Genomic DNA, 12,500 nt, shown 5'->3' with positions numbered 1-12,500 from the left:
AATAAAGCATTCCATATAGTACAATGGCCACTTAAACATCATAGGTGAAAGTCAGAAATGAGAGACTTAAGGAGCAGTTCATTATAACAAAGTCGAAATTTTGTTAGGTCGAAATCATAAGCATCTGAGATAGCATTTGCTATATGTTGCACTAGCGAGTTTTAAAAATTGAAGAAAAAAAAAAACAGAAAAGACAACAAAAAATCTAAAATCAATACGATATTTTTCTTAAATGTTTTCGGCGAAAAGTCAACTGATTAATTCAGGTTTTAGGAATTATTTATTTACCGCTTTGTTTCACTGTGGACGAGGACATGTTGCCTCACCACACCATCCTGTAAACAAACACGTGACCATCATCAGCAGCATGGAGAACTCCAACAGTACGACAGAGAAACGCACAAATGGTCTTCACCACTACAGAGTTGCATTTCTCTAGTTGCAAGGTAACGCAACATTAAAATAACTTTAATTTCTGGCGTGAGAGCCTTGTTCTTGCCGTTGGTCCTCCGCACCAAATCTGTCACGAAAATTATGCCTGCAAGGTCCAAGCGGTATCTCTTTCAGTTCTGCATCACGTAACTCATTAAACACATCTTTCCTGTCACGAGAACGTCATGGTTGACGGAGGCGAATTTATTGTTTTTGTGGTGCGGCGGCCATGTTTACCGTTATGATCGAGTCATAAGCCGCGTTATAACCGCTGTACCAACTCAGGAGATGTCTTAAGCTATGACTCACTTTAGGTCGAACATAAGGACTTATGGCTCGCTCCTATGAATTTAGGACATACTTTCACCTTATGACGGAGTCTTAGTGCATTGTAAGTACGGGCAGATCGTTCATTGTGGTGGATAAAGAGAGCAGAGCATTTTTCTACGTTCCAGACATTTCCATCGGTGTTACCAACTGTCTGGATCCTCCATTACTCATTCACCCGGGCAACAACACCAAGCTCACTACACCGCCTCAACGTGGAAAAAATAAAACAATACCCCGCTTCTTGAGATAGAGAGGGAGAAAGAGGTGCAGGACCAGTTATGAGCAGCGAAGGTCGAAAATCTATTAACTAAACTAGGCACAATGGACCGTATTCCTCTTAAGTATGCTAGGTGCCATGGTAGGGTTCGTAGCAATTCTTCCTTAGTGATTTATTTAGTGCATTGATATCTTGTATGGTATTTAGGTCGTTTTAATATCGATACCGATGCGTCGATATTCTACAAGTTAATAATGTGTAATAAGCATAATAAATCGCCGAGAAAAAGTTACTACGAGGCCAACTAGAACACGAACCGATAGAAACGTTGCCGTACCTTCCAGGGCCCCTTGGCGCGCCCTGGGTAGCGGAACAATACCCCAGCACAAGGCCCTCACCACAATAAGGACGCGAAGAACAAAGCGAAATTAAGAGGGAGGTCGTCACAAGGGGGGTCTTTTAGAAGGCTGTGACGATAGAACTCAGTCTGGGAGAGGGTTATGCTGCCGCTCTTGCTGGATCAAATAAGCCGATAAAGGAAAATGAAAATACAAAAATTATGACGACAGCCACACTCTGAGAAAGAGTTATGGGAATCTGCCGTAATGTTTTCTTCTTCCAATAAATAAATGAGATGATTAATAAATGAAAATCAAATTTAACGAAATAGATTAAGAAGGTAACAAGTAGGGTCCATGGAAGGCTAATGGTGTTGATAAAATAAAATAAATAGAAATAAAAAAAATAAATGAAGGTGGCCACAATGGGGGTCTTTAAGAAGGCTGTGGCCATAGAACTCAATTTGGGGGAGGCTTATGTCGTGAAATTCTTCCTGGATCTGAGGTAACACTATTTTCTAATTGATAAGTAAATAATTCAGTAAATTAACAAGGAGGTTGTGCCATTTTTTAAGATTGTGGAGAGAGAGCTTAATCTGGGAGAGGATTATGTTTGATCGGTCCTGAATTTGGGGTAACGCTTTCATTCCCTATTCAATGAATAAAATAAAATATAAAATAGGTAAAGGAGGTCGCGACTAGGATGGGAGGAGTAATATTTTAGAAGTTTGTGGTTAGATAAAGATTTCATTAAACTCCTCCCGACTTAAGACTTCGTAAACTGAGAAAAAATCGTCCGGTGGTAAATGAATATACAAAACGCGGCATTGGATTGTAGTGTTTAAATTCAAGTAGATTTGTAAATACGGGCCCCAGTCCTATCCTCATTCGGCTACGACCCCCCACCTACCCGCCGTGAGAATTGCCCTTTCACCTGCCCTCCTCTTGCCCTCCTCGACCCCCACCCTTCATCTCTGGGGGCTTTATCTCCCCCTCTGTCCCCCTCAACTCTGTACTTATTCATACCCAAGTGCCGGGGAGAGGGGGAGGGAGGGAAAAGGGGAGGAGGGAGAGAGGGGGAGGGAATGGGACGGGGGTGCACTTCCGCAAGATAGTGCTAATCCACATTCGGCTGTAGCTAGGGTGGTGGAGACGAGGAAATGAAGTGGGGTAGGGTAGGGAAGGAACAATTCTCCTCTCACTTCAACCTGGCGTAAATTAGCTGCCTATATTCCCGTATAATGCCGAGAGCTTTCTTGTGTGATTTTATTGAGCTAACTCGCCTACTTCACTTCTCCTTTGTTAGTCTTTATTTCAACAAACCAGCGAGGGGAAACAGTGGCAAGCGAAAAATAGACATAAGGCTTTTTAACTACCAAGCAGTCAATGGTGAAGGGGGAAAAGAAAAATAACTGTTATATTGAATGGGTTATGAAGGGGGATATGCAATGGGAATCTGACGGCTGGCTACAGAAGAGGTACTCAGCCTCTCTCTCTCTCTCTCTCTCTCTCTCTCTCTCTCTCACACACACACACACACACACACACACACACACACACACACACACACACACCTGGACCAAGCCACTAGGGAGCACTGTCCTCAAGCTGCCTAACAGAGGACAATTAGCACGGCAGTTCGCTAAGAGGTTTTTAATCCCCTTCACCCCATCAGACGATTTTATTCAGCTTACGAGAGCACCCTAGTAGTGGGGGGTTTGATGGAGGGGTTGATGGGGGTTGATGGAGGGGTTGATGGCTGATGGAGGAGTTGATGGAAGGGTTGATGTGGGGTTGATGGAGGGGTTGATGGGGGGTTGGTGTTGGGTGATGGAAGGGTTGACGGGGGGGTTGATGGAAGGGGTGGTAGGGAAGGGATTAAATTCGGACCGGGAAAGGCTGGGATGGTGTAGATTCGGGATTACAGGAAAAGTATGGAAGGATGTGGATGTTGGGTTAGGATAGGGAAAGGATGGAAGGATGTGAATGTGTGAATAGGATGGGGAAAGGATGGAGGGATGTGGACGTGGGTTAAGGACAGGCAAAGGATGGAAGGCTGTGAATGTGTGTATAGGATAGGGACAGAATGGAAGGATGTGGATGTGAGTTTAGGATAGAGAAAGGATGGAAGGATGTGGATGTGGGTTAAGGACAGAGAAAGGGTGTGGACGTGGACTTGGGATGGTGAAAGACTGGTAGGATGTCGACGGTCACTCCATATCCTTAACATGGCATTCCACCCAAAACTGATCTCCAACAAGCACTACTCCACTACATTCCCACTCAGTACATCCATCATTCCATCTCAGGGCATCCACCAGCAATTTTCCCTCCAACAATTTTCCCTCCAACAATTTTCCTCCATCCGTGGTTCCTGGGTATCCTCCAACAATTTCTTCTCCATCCATTTTACTCCATCGGGTATCCTACAACAATTTCTTCTCCACCAATTTTTCTCCATCAGGCATCCTCCAACAATTTCTTCTCCATCCATTTTCCTCCAGTGGGCATCCTCCAACAATTTCTCCACCAAGTTTCCTCCAACAATTTCTCCACCATTTTTCCTCCAACGGCTGGTGTCAAATGCATCTAAAAATGGGGGGGATTACCTGGCGGGGGATTAAGGAGTGTCCCCAGGTGAGGACTCCCGCACGGCTCATTAAGCGCTAATCCGACCTGACCACGGCATCTCAGGTCAAAGAGGACAAAAACTGTGACCGAGGAGGGGAGGAAAGGTCAGGGGATGTTGCTGTCCACGTGTGTTCTCTCCCTTTTCTTATATTCGTCGTAAAGTGGATGAAAATAAGAAAAAAATATATAAATAAATCTCTCGGTTGCACTTTGTTTATTTCAGTACAGCTCTTGGTAACCCGCTGGCAGGCATACTATACCCTTTCCACCTTAACTTGGCCCAGGTTTTCTTTCTTTTGGAGCTTATTTCACGCAGCTCAGTGCCAGAAAAAGACAAGGCTCTGCATCCTTTATATAGCACTTCTTCGTGACTCTTACTCCTTTCTGGTGATAGTCTGTTTTTACAACTCGGCAATCAAGATGGAGAGATGACAATTTTAGGCCAAGTTAGAGTAAAAAAAATAGTACCACTTCGAGAGGACAAGCCCCCAGTCTGTTCACTTTCACACCCACCGTGCCAAGGTTAGGAGAACTTTTTGGTGATGCTGTATCTTCCTGTGTGGCCGGCGGTGGGCTGGGGAAGGAAATAAGCCAGGTCAAAGAGCACTATTTTTGGCAGTGTGAAAGAGGAACACCAGGTCAAGACGCACAACAGATTGACACATTCCATCCTGACCGCCCTAGACCACCATGAAAAAAGCTAATCTGTTTCTAGCCTTTCCTAGTCTCAAAAAGGACCACTATTTCTAGACGAATCAACTGGCCTAGACATTCCACCGTGACCATCCTAACCCAGACCTAAACAGTACAATTAGTCTAGACATTCCACCGTGACCGCCGTAGACCGTCCTAACCGAGCTCGAGACGGTGCAACAGGTCTAGACGTCCTAACCTAGATCTAGACGGTATGGAAGGTCTAGACATTCCACCGTGACCGCCCTCCCTTCCCTGGGCGGCAGTGGACATGAACCTGACTCTCGGGCACGGTGGGGGTCCTGGCGGTGACACAGGGGCGCGTCGGAGTGACCACTGGACGCCCCGCCAGCCCCGTCCCGCACCACCTTTTAATTAGAGGTCTGCCCCGCTCCCTAATAACAGTGCCCGGCCGCCCTCCTGATGAACGACCTGTCCGCCGTCTGCAGCCACGGAATCGACGCTCTGTTTTTCTCATCCTGCGGTTTTAAAATTCGAATCTGATCTTTATTTTCAAACTTAAAATACAGTACAGTTATGCCCATCCACATATCCGCCGTCTGCAGCCACGGAATCGACGCTCTGTTTTTCCCTCCAGCAGTTTTAAAATCGAATCTTATCTTTATTTTCAGAGTTAAAATACAGACGAATTATTACTGTACAGAGTTTATTACTCTGCTTTTCCCACTGCATTTGTAAATTCGAATCTTGCCTTTATTTTAAGTCTACGCTGTTTTTTCCCTCCTACAGTTTAATACTTTATTCTGATCTTTATTTTCAGTGAGTTTAAATACAGTACAATTATGCCTACCCACTGTACTAAGGCCTTAATGGGGAAATATGAGTTTAAAATTGAAGGATGGTGAGTTTGGAGAGAGCTGCCTTCCCTCCCTGACCTCCTTCATACTTTATAAACCGCGTCTGCAGTCACCACCCTCTCTATCGCCACTTCTACACTGTTTCCCTATAGTTAATAAATCGCTACAGCATACATCCCACTTTCAGAGAGAGAGAGAGAGAGAGAGAGAGAGAGAGAGAGGTGGAGGCTGTGAGAGAATGTGAGAGAGGGGCAGTTAAATGACAAGAATGAATTTTTAAGGGTATTGTCCGGGATGTCTAGGGTGGCAGGCGGTTGTATCAGGTTACTGTGCCCACCTCGCTGGTAGGGGGGGTGGAGGGCATGTGGGTATGTGGCAGAGCACCTGGGGGTATGTGGGTATGTGGCAGAACACCTGGGTGTATGTGGCAGAGCACCTGGGGGTATGTGGGTATGTGGCAGAGCACCTGGGGGTATGTGGGTATGTGGCAGAGCACCTGGGGGTATGTGGGTATGTGGCAGAGCACCTGGGAGTATGTGGGTATGTGGCAGAGCACCTGGGGGTATGTGGGTATGTGGCAGAGCACCTGGAGGTATGGGGGTATGTGGCAGAGAACCTGGGAGTATGTGGGTTATTCTGGGGTCAAACTAAGGGTCAAGAATCTAGTGTGTGAGGTCAGGATAGGTGAGGGGTGAGGGGGCTCCATTACTGCATTGCCTGGGACCCGCGTGAACCCCCTTCCCCATTACCATACTAACAGGATAGGGCGGGGCGGGGCGGGGTAGGGTGGCCTAGGTAAGTGCCCATACCCAGCTGTGTAGGCTAACTAGGCACTCACTAGGGCGGGGAGGGCGTGGAGGGGGGGGGTGAAGGGAAAAAGCGGAGGGGTTGTGGTGGTTTGGAGGGAAGGATGGATGGCTTGGAGGGAAATTTAGAGGAAGGATGAAACTGGAATGAAAGAGTGAAGTGACGATATTTAGAGAGAGAGAGAGAGAGAAAGAGAGAGAGAGAGAGAGAGAGAGAGAGAGAGAGAGAGAGAGAGAGAGAGAGAGAGATAAAAGGCTTCAAAAGGAGAAAATAATGAATGCGCAATGGCAAGGGAAAAGAGGATTGGCCTAAGCAAGAGAGACAGATTGAAATAGCGAGGTAAGATTAGACAGGTGAGGGACAATGCAGGGTCACGGCCCAGGGAGGGAGGGTGAAAGGGAGGGAAAAAAATTGAACGGGGTCGATGGAGGGAAGTGGGAGGTCAGGGAGGAGAGGGAGGGAAGAGAGAGAGAGGAGGGAAAATGGAGGGAAGAGAGAGGGGAAAGGGAGAGATGGAAGGGAAAATGTGAGAGGAGAGAGAGGCCGCAAGGAAGGTCAGACGAGAGTGACGAAGGAGGGGAAAGGAGAATGGGGGAGTGAAAAAGGGAAAGACAAAAGAGGAAGAGAGGAAATGAGAAAGGACGAAGAATGGAGGGAGTAAGAGGGAAGAGGCGAGAGGAGGAGGGAGGAGGAAAGAAAGTTGGAAATAGGAAGACAGAAAAAAAAAGAGAAAAGGAAAGGAAAGATAAGAAAAGGAAAGGGGGATGAAAAAGGAAAAGGTGACAGAGGAAGGTTGGCCAGGGGTAAAGAGCTTTGGGTCGGGGTCACGGGGGATGAGATACCCCAAAAGAGAGGAAGGGAAGAGAGGAAGAGGAGGAAGGCTGGGGGAATGGAGAGAGGGAATGATGGAAAGAGACGATGTTCAATTAGGAAGAGAGACGCGAGGAAGGGGAGAGGCATGAAGAGGGAGAGAAAGAGACAGAGAAGAAAGAGGTAGAAATGGGAGAGACATAAAAAGGCAGAGAAAGAGGAAGAAGTAAATAATGGAAGACAAAAGGAACAACTATAGGGACGATGTAGAAGGTGAAAGACAGGAAAAGGGAAGGTAGGGGAAAACGAAAAAAATGAAGTAGGCTTCTTGGTGTTTAAAATAATGTATCACACTGAGGCATGAGGTGAAGAGAGCAAACGAAAAAAGATAACTGGAGTAGATTCGTTGGCCCATGCTAAGCAATTCCCTTTTGACACTGACTGTACAACGAGAATAGGACAAGGATATCAGAGAGGGTAATGGGGAAAGGCAGAGGTAAATGAGGGAGAGAGTTGAGGTATGAATGAGGTAAGGAAAGCACAGAGAGGTAGAGAAGGCACAGGTAAGGCATGAAGGTAAAGGTGAGCCATATTTCACCCGTGTGCCATACTGCCCAGCCCAGGACACCCCACCCCCTCTCTCTCTCTCTCTCTCTCTCTCTCTCTCTCTCTCTCTCTCTCACACACACACACACACACACACACACACACACACACACACACACACACACACACAGGCCTAGGGTATTTTCAAGGGTGTGGGAAATAATGAAGCTTTCAGTTCCCTATACTGACTCTCGACCCCGCCTGTCAAAACACACCACACTCACTCCCCCTTGTGTCTTCTCAAAATTCCTGCTTTCTTTCTGCTCTCTTACAGCTTTCTCCCTGCTTTCTTCTTCCTTTCTTTCTGCTTTCTTCCTAGCTGGTATTGTAAGATCAGCAGCACCTTCTCCTTAGCGATTTATGCTATGTTACACTTCGATCTTCTCTGCGACGTTATCTGTATATCTTAAGAATCGATACAGTTTGTCTCTTCTCTCTCTCTCTCTCTCTCTCTCTCTCTCTCTCTCTCTCTCTCTCTCTCTCTCTCTCTCTCTCAGTGCTTGGAAGGAGTGGAGGGCAGAGAGGGGCGTGGTTGGGACAAAAATTTTATATACATTAATTTTCCTTTAATTCCCATCCCACCCCCTACAACATTCTTCTCTCTCTCTCTCTCTCTCTCTCTCTCTCTCTCTCTCTCTCTCTCTCTCTCTCTCTCTCTCTCGTATCGGTTCTTACGTGACAGCCACTTTTACACGTCGCGATGGTCCTAGAGATGCGACGGTGGAGGAGGAGGAGGAGGAGGAGGGAGAAGAGAGAAAAGAAGACATGTGAGCAAAAATAAAGAGAGAGAGGTAAAAACAAAAGATATTGTAGACATAAATAAGAAAAAAATAATGAGACGGAGAGGGAAGGAAGGGACAGAAGGAGGAAGAGGGGGAAGGAGGAAGAGGAGGTAAGAGGTATGCTTGTCACCTCTTATAGACCCTGGGACATAAAACAAGAAGAGAGTGTTTACCAAATAGCCGACAAAGACGAGAGGTGGCGGTAGCGTGTGTGTGTGTGTGTGTGTGTGTGTGTGTGTGTGTGAGAGAGAGAGAGAGAGAGGGAGGGAGAGAGAGAGAGTCCCTAAATCTTTCTAACATGTGGAATATTGTGCTTGTCTTTGTCAGTAGTAACAGACAGACAAGTGCAGACGACACCTCCCTCCCTATCTCCCCCTCCTCACTTCCGGTACAGCCATACTCCCCTTCCCCCTCCCTTCCTCCCCTCCCCTTCCCCTCCCTTTCTCCCCTCCCTTCCCCCACCCCCTCCTCCCTTCATTCATTCGTGCAGCGTCTTTTTCCTGTTTAGAATTACGCTATTTTTTATTTTCATTTTTTGGCTTCTCATTTTTTTTTATTGGTTTTACGAGCTGGATTTCGATTTTTGGCATTTGGGTCTTTTTCTTTAATTTTGTTTTTTCAAGGACGCCTTCATGTGGTGGCACCGATATGGCTGGGTATACAAATGTCCCTCGTCTCCGTCCCTATCCTACTACTACTACTACTACTATTACTACCACTACTACTACTACTGCTATCTTTCAGGCTCATTTTTCTCGTGTTCGCTTTCCCTCACTCTAAAGCGCCTTACTTTCATCACTCTGTCGACCACTCTCGTCATGTAATCACACTGCCCTCTCCCCCTCACTCATTGCCTACTATCTCTGTGTGTCACCGTCTGTCGCCTCTCTCTCTCTCTCTCTCTCTCTCTCTCTCTCTCTCTCTCTCTCTGGTTTTATTAATATCGAGAATCATCCCTCGTACTAAAGAGGTTAATTATTAGTATTATAAAACCCTTAAACTTCGGGTCACGACGTTTATGATGATGATGATGATGATGATGATGATGATGATGATGATGAGTATGGCTAAAATCAAACTGTTTTTCACACGAATAGTATCTCACTCGTAATTCTTTCATGTTTCGTATTTTCTCATTCTTCCATAACAAAAGCCAAACACTAGGACAAAAGCAGCGTATGTGTGTGTGTGTGTGTGTGTGTGTGTGTGTGTGTGTGTGTGTGTGTGTGTGTGTGTGTGTGTGTCACAGAGAAGGCCAATTAGTCTGTGTCTGTGTCCACCTTACGGTCGAGGAGGGGGGGTGAGAATAGGCTTTCCCCCCTCCCCTCTTCCTCCCTCACTCCCCCCCCTCCCCTACTCCCTCCTTCACTCCCCCTCCTCTCCCCCGCAATCTCCCTCCTCCTTCGAACAGCCTCGAGTAAACCACTGGAGCTGTTGCTGTTTGCTTTCCTTTGTACTCTCTCCTCCTTCCCTCTCTCCCCTACTACTTCCCTCATTCTCCCCCCCCATCCTCTCTGTGTCCCCCTCTCCAACTCCCTCCACTCTCCATTTCCACCCTCCCTCTCTCCCCCTTGCCGCTTCTTTCCCTTCGCCTGCGACCCTCTTTCACCCCCCTCTATCCCTCCTTCCCTCCCTCCTCCTCTTCCTTCCTTCTCTCCCTCTTCCCGCTTCTTTTCCTTCGGCTGCTACCTTCCCTCCCCCCTCCTTCCCTTCTAGCAGTTGGCGCCAATACCTTCCCGCCAGAAGTTTCCCCGCCAAACCATTGGTCTCAAATTTCCCTCCCTATCCTCCCAATCAACATTTCCTCCCCAGTTTTCCCAGTGTCTTCCTTTTTGATAATCTCCCCAATTATCAAAATCTCCCCAGTTTTGATAATCTCCCCAAGGTATCCTAGTCCATAATTCCATTCCTAATGTCTTCGGTCAGTACTCATAACACTTCAGCTCTACAGAGTCAGATATTTTCCTACCTAAACTTTGTTCTCGAATTTACAGTCATTTTTTCGAAACCATAATTTCCCTCCTTGCATATTTCCTCTGTCAAATCCTCGTGAGAGCTGAACTTTCCCGCCAAAATTTGTTGAGTCGATCCTTCCCGCCAAAATTTCCTGAGTCGGATCTTCCCGCCAAAGTTTCCCCGAGAGCCGATTCTTCCCGCCCAATTTTCCTGGGAGTCCATTCTCTCCAGCCAAAATTTCCTGGGAGTCCATTCTTCCCGCCAAAATTTCCCGAGAGCCGATTCTTCCCGCCAGAATTTCCCCGCCAAAAATGTCCCGCCCTCGCCCAAAATTGAGACGCCTCCTTCCCTCCACCCACTCCGGCCCGGGACCGTGTGAAATATGACCACTTTCTCGAAAATAGACAAAGATAATGGGCCGAGCTGTTCCTGAGTCGGTAATAACGGACGAGTGCCATGGCGTTAGTTATGTCCGACGTTTATGTCTAAAAAATTCATGAGAGTTATATTTTCGAGGACAGGAAGGATGCAGGAACGTGGGGACGGTGCCAGGAGGAATTTGGGTAAGGGGGGGAGGGGGGTTAGAGGCGTGTGGAAATAGCAACAAGAGACGAGATGACGTGATGTTTTTCGGGTCAATATGAGAAGGCAAAATATAATACAGTATTTTGACGTGTAATTTATGTATCAAACTAGAACTGAACATGGCTCATACTTGAAAATTATTTGTTAGGAGATGACATGTGCTGCAAGAAACTGTGATTCATGATGACTTTAATGTTTCTCACAAATGGAGTAGTAGTAGTGGTAGTAATAGTAGCAGCAGAAGTAGTAGCAGTAGTAGTAGTAGCAGTAATAGTAGAAGAAAGAATGTGAAGGCGATAAATTGCTGGCTGAAGTTGTCCCCCTCCTACAATCCACTTGTCATGTGTGGTTGTTGTTCTGTGTATGGGTTGTGCTGAGAGGAGACGGTAGAACCAAGATGTATACCTAATTCATGGGTGTGTACGGCTACGTATGTGTCGCTTAACCCTTTTCACGGGTGCTGTAGGGTCGCCTTCACATGGTGGCACCGATATACCTGGTTATACAAACGTCCTTCAGCTGTGTGAATAGGGACATGTGGGAAACGAAACGGGTGTGTATTTCCACTCTCTCCACCCCCTCGTACAACATGCCCATCCCCTGCCCTGCTCTACCCCTGTTCTCGCCCTTATCCTTGCCCTGCCCTGCCTTGCTCTACCCAACCCTACCGTACCCTACTCTACCCTGCCCCTGCCTTACCACTATGCTCCTGCCCTGCTCCTGACCTTATCCTTGCCCTGCTCTACCGCTTCGTACCCCGTGCCCCTGCTCTACCCCTACCCCTGCCTTCCTCCTGCCCCTGCCCCCATCATAAACCATAGCCCGGCCCTCCACGAACCCTGCTGATGGGCCACAGGGGGGAGCGTGGCCCCCCCTGCTGCGTGATAAGCCCCTTTATTTTGTCTCAGTTGGATTAGCGCGATAGTGGCTGAAGGGGGAGGGTCTCTTCCATCTTACCTGCCTCTCTCTCTCTCTCTCTCTCTCTCTCTCTCTCTCTCTCTCTCTCTCTCTCTCTCCCTCTCTCTCTCTCTCTCTCTCTCTCTCTCTCTCTCTCTCTCTCTCTCTCTCTCTCTATCTATCTATCTCTCTCTCTCATAAAATACTTCACAAACCTAAAACTGAAAAAATTACATCATCGCAACTACCTATTTTTCCGAAGTAAAAAGGAAAACAAACAACAACACGAAATCCCAAGAGCGTGAGAATTGAAGATATGAAGCTCCTCTTCCTCCTCCTCCTCCTCCTCTTCCTCCTCCTCCTCCTCCTCTTCCTCCTTCTTTTCCTCCTCCTCTTCCTCTTCTTCCTTCTTCCTCTAAACCACCCCTCCCAATCTACTGGAAATTTAGATTCTTGAAAATTTTTACGATCTTTCTCGGAAGTCACCATTTTGATTTTCAATGAAGAACTGAGACTTGGGAACTTTTTATGCTCTCCCTCCGTAAGATGAATAGACAGATAGATAGATAGATAGATAGATAGATAATAAAAGAGTAAG

At 46.9% G+C, this 12,500-nt stretch overlaps 1 protein-coding gene across 1 annotated transcript in view; it reads right to left on the bottom strand.

Annotated features, from left to right (window-relative positions):
- The window catches only part of LOC145406215 (G1/S-specific cyclin-D2-like), a 111,811-nt gene that overhangs the window by 4,900 nt on the left and 94,411 nt on the right, over positions 1-12,500 (bottom strand). The gene's annotated exons all lie outside the window — the stretch shown is intronic.

Source organism: Coenobita brevimanus, chromosome 69 (genome assembly GCF_032717465.1).
Source record: "Coenobita brevimanus isolate Jiangsu-jjx chromosome 69, ASM3271746v2, whole genome shotgun sequence".
Taxonomy (NCBI): Eukaryota; Metazoa; Arthropoda; class Malacostraca; order Decapoda; family Coenobitidae; genus Coenobita; species Coenobita brevimanus.
Note: the sequence above shows the minus strand (reverse complement) of the source record. Positions and strands in the feature narration are given on the sequence as shown.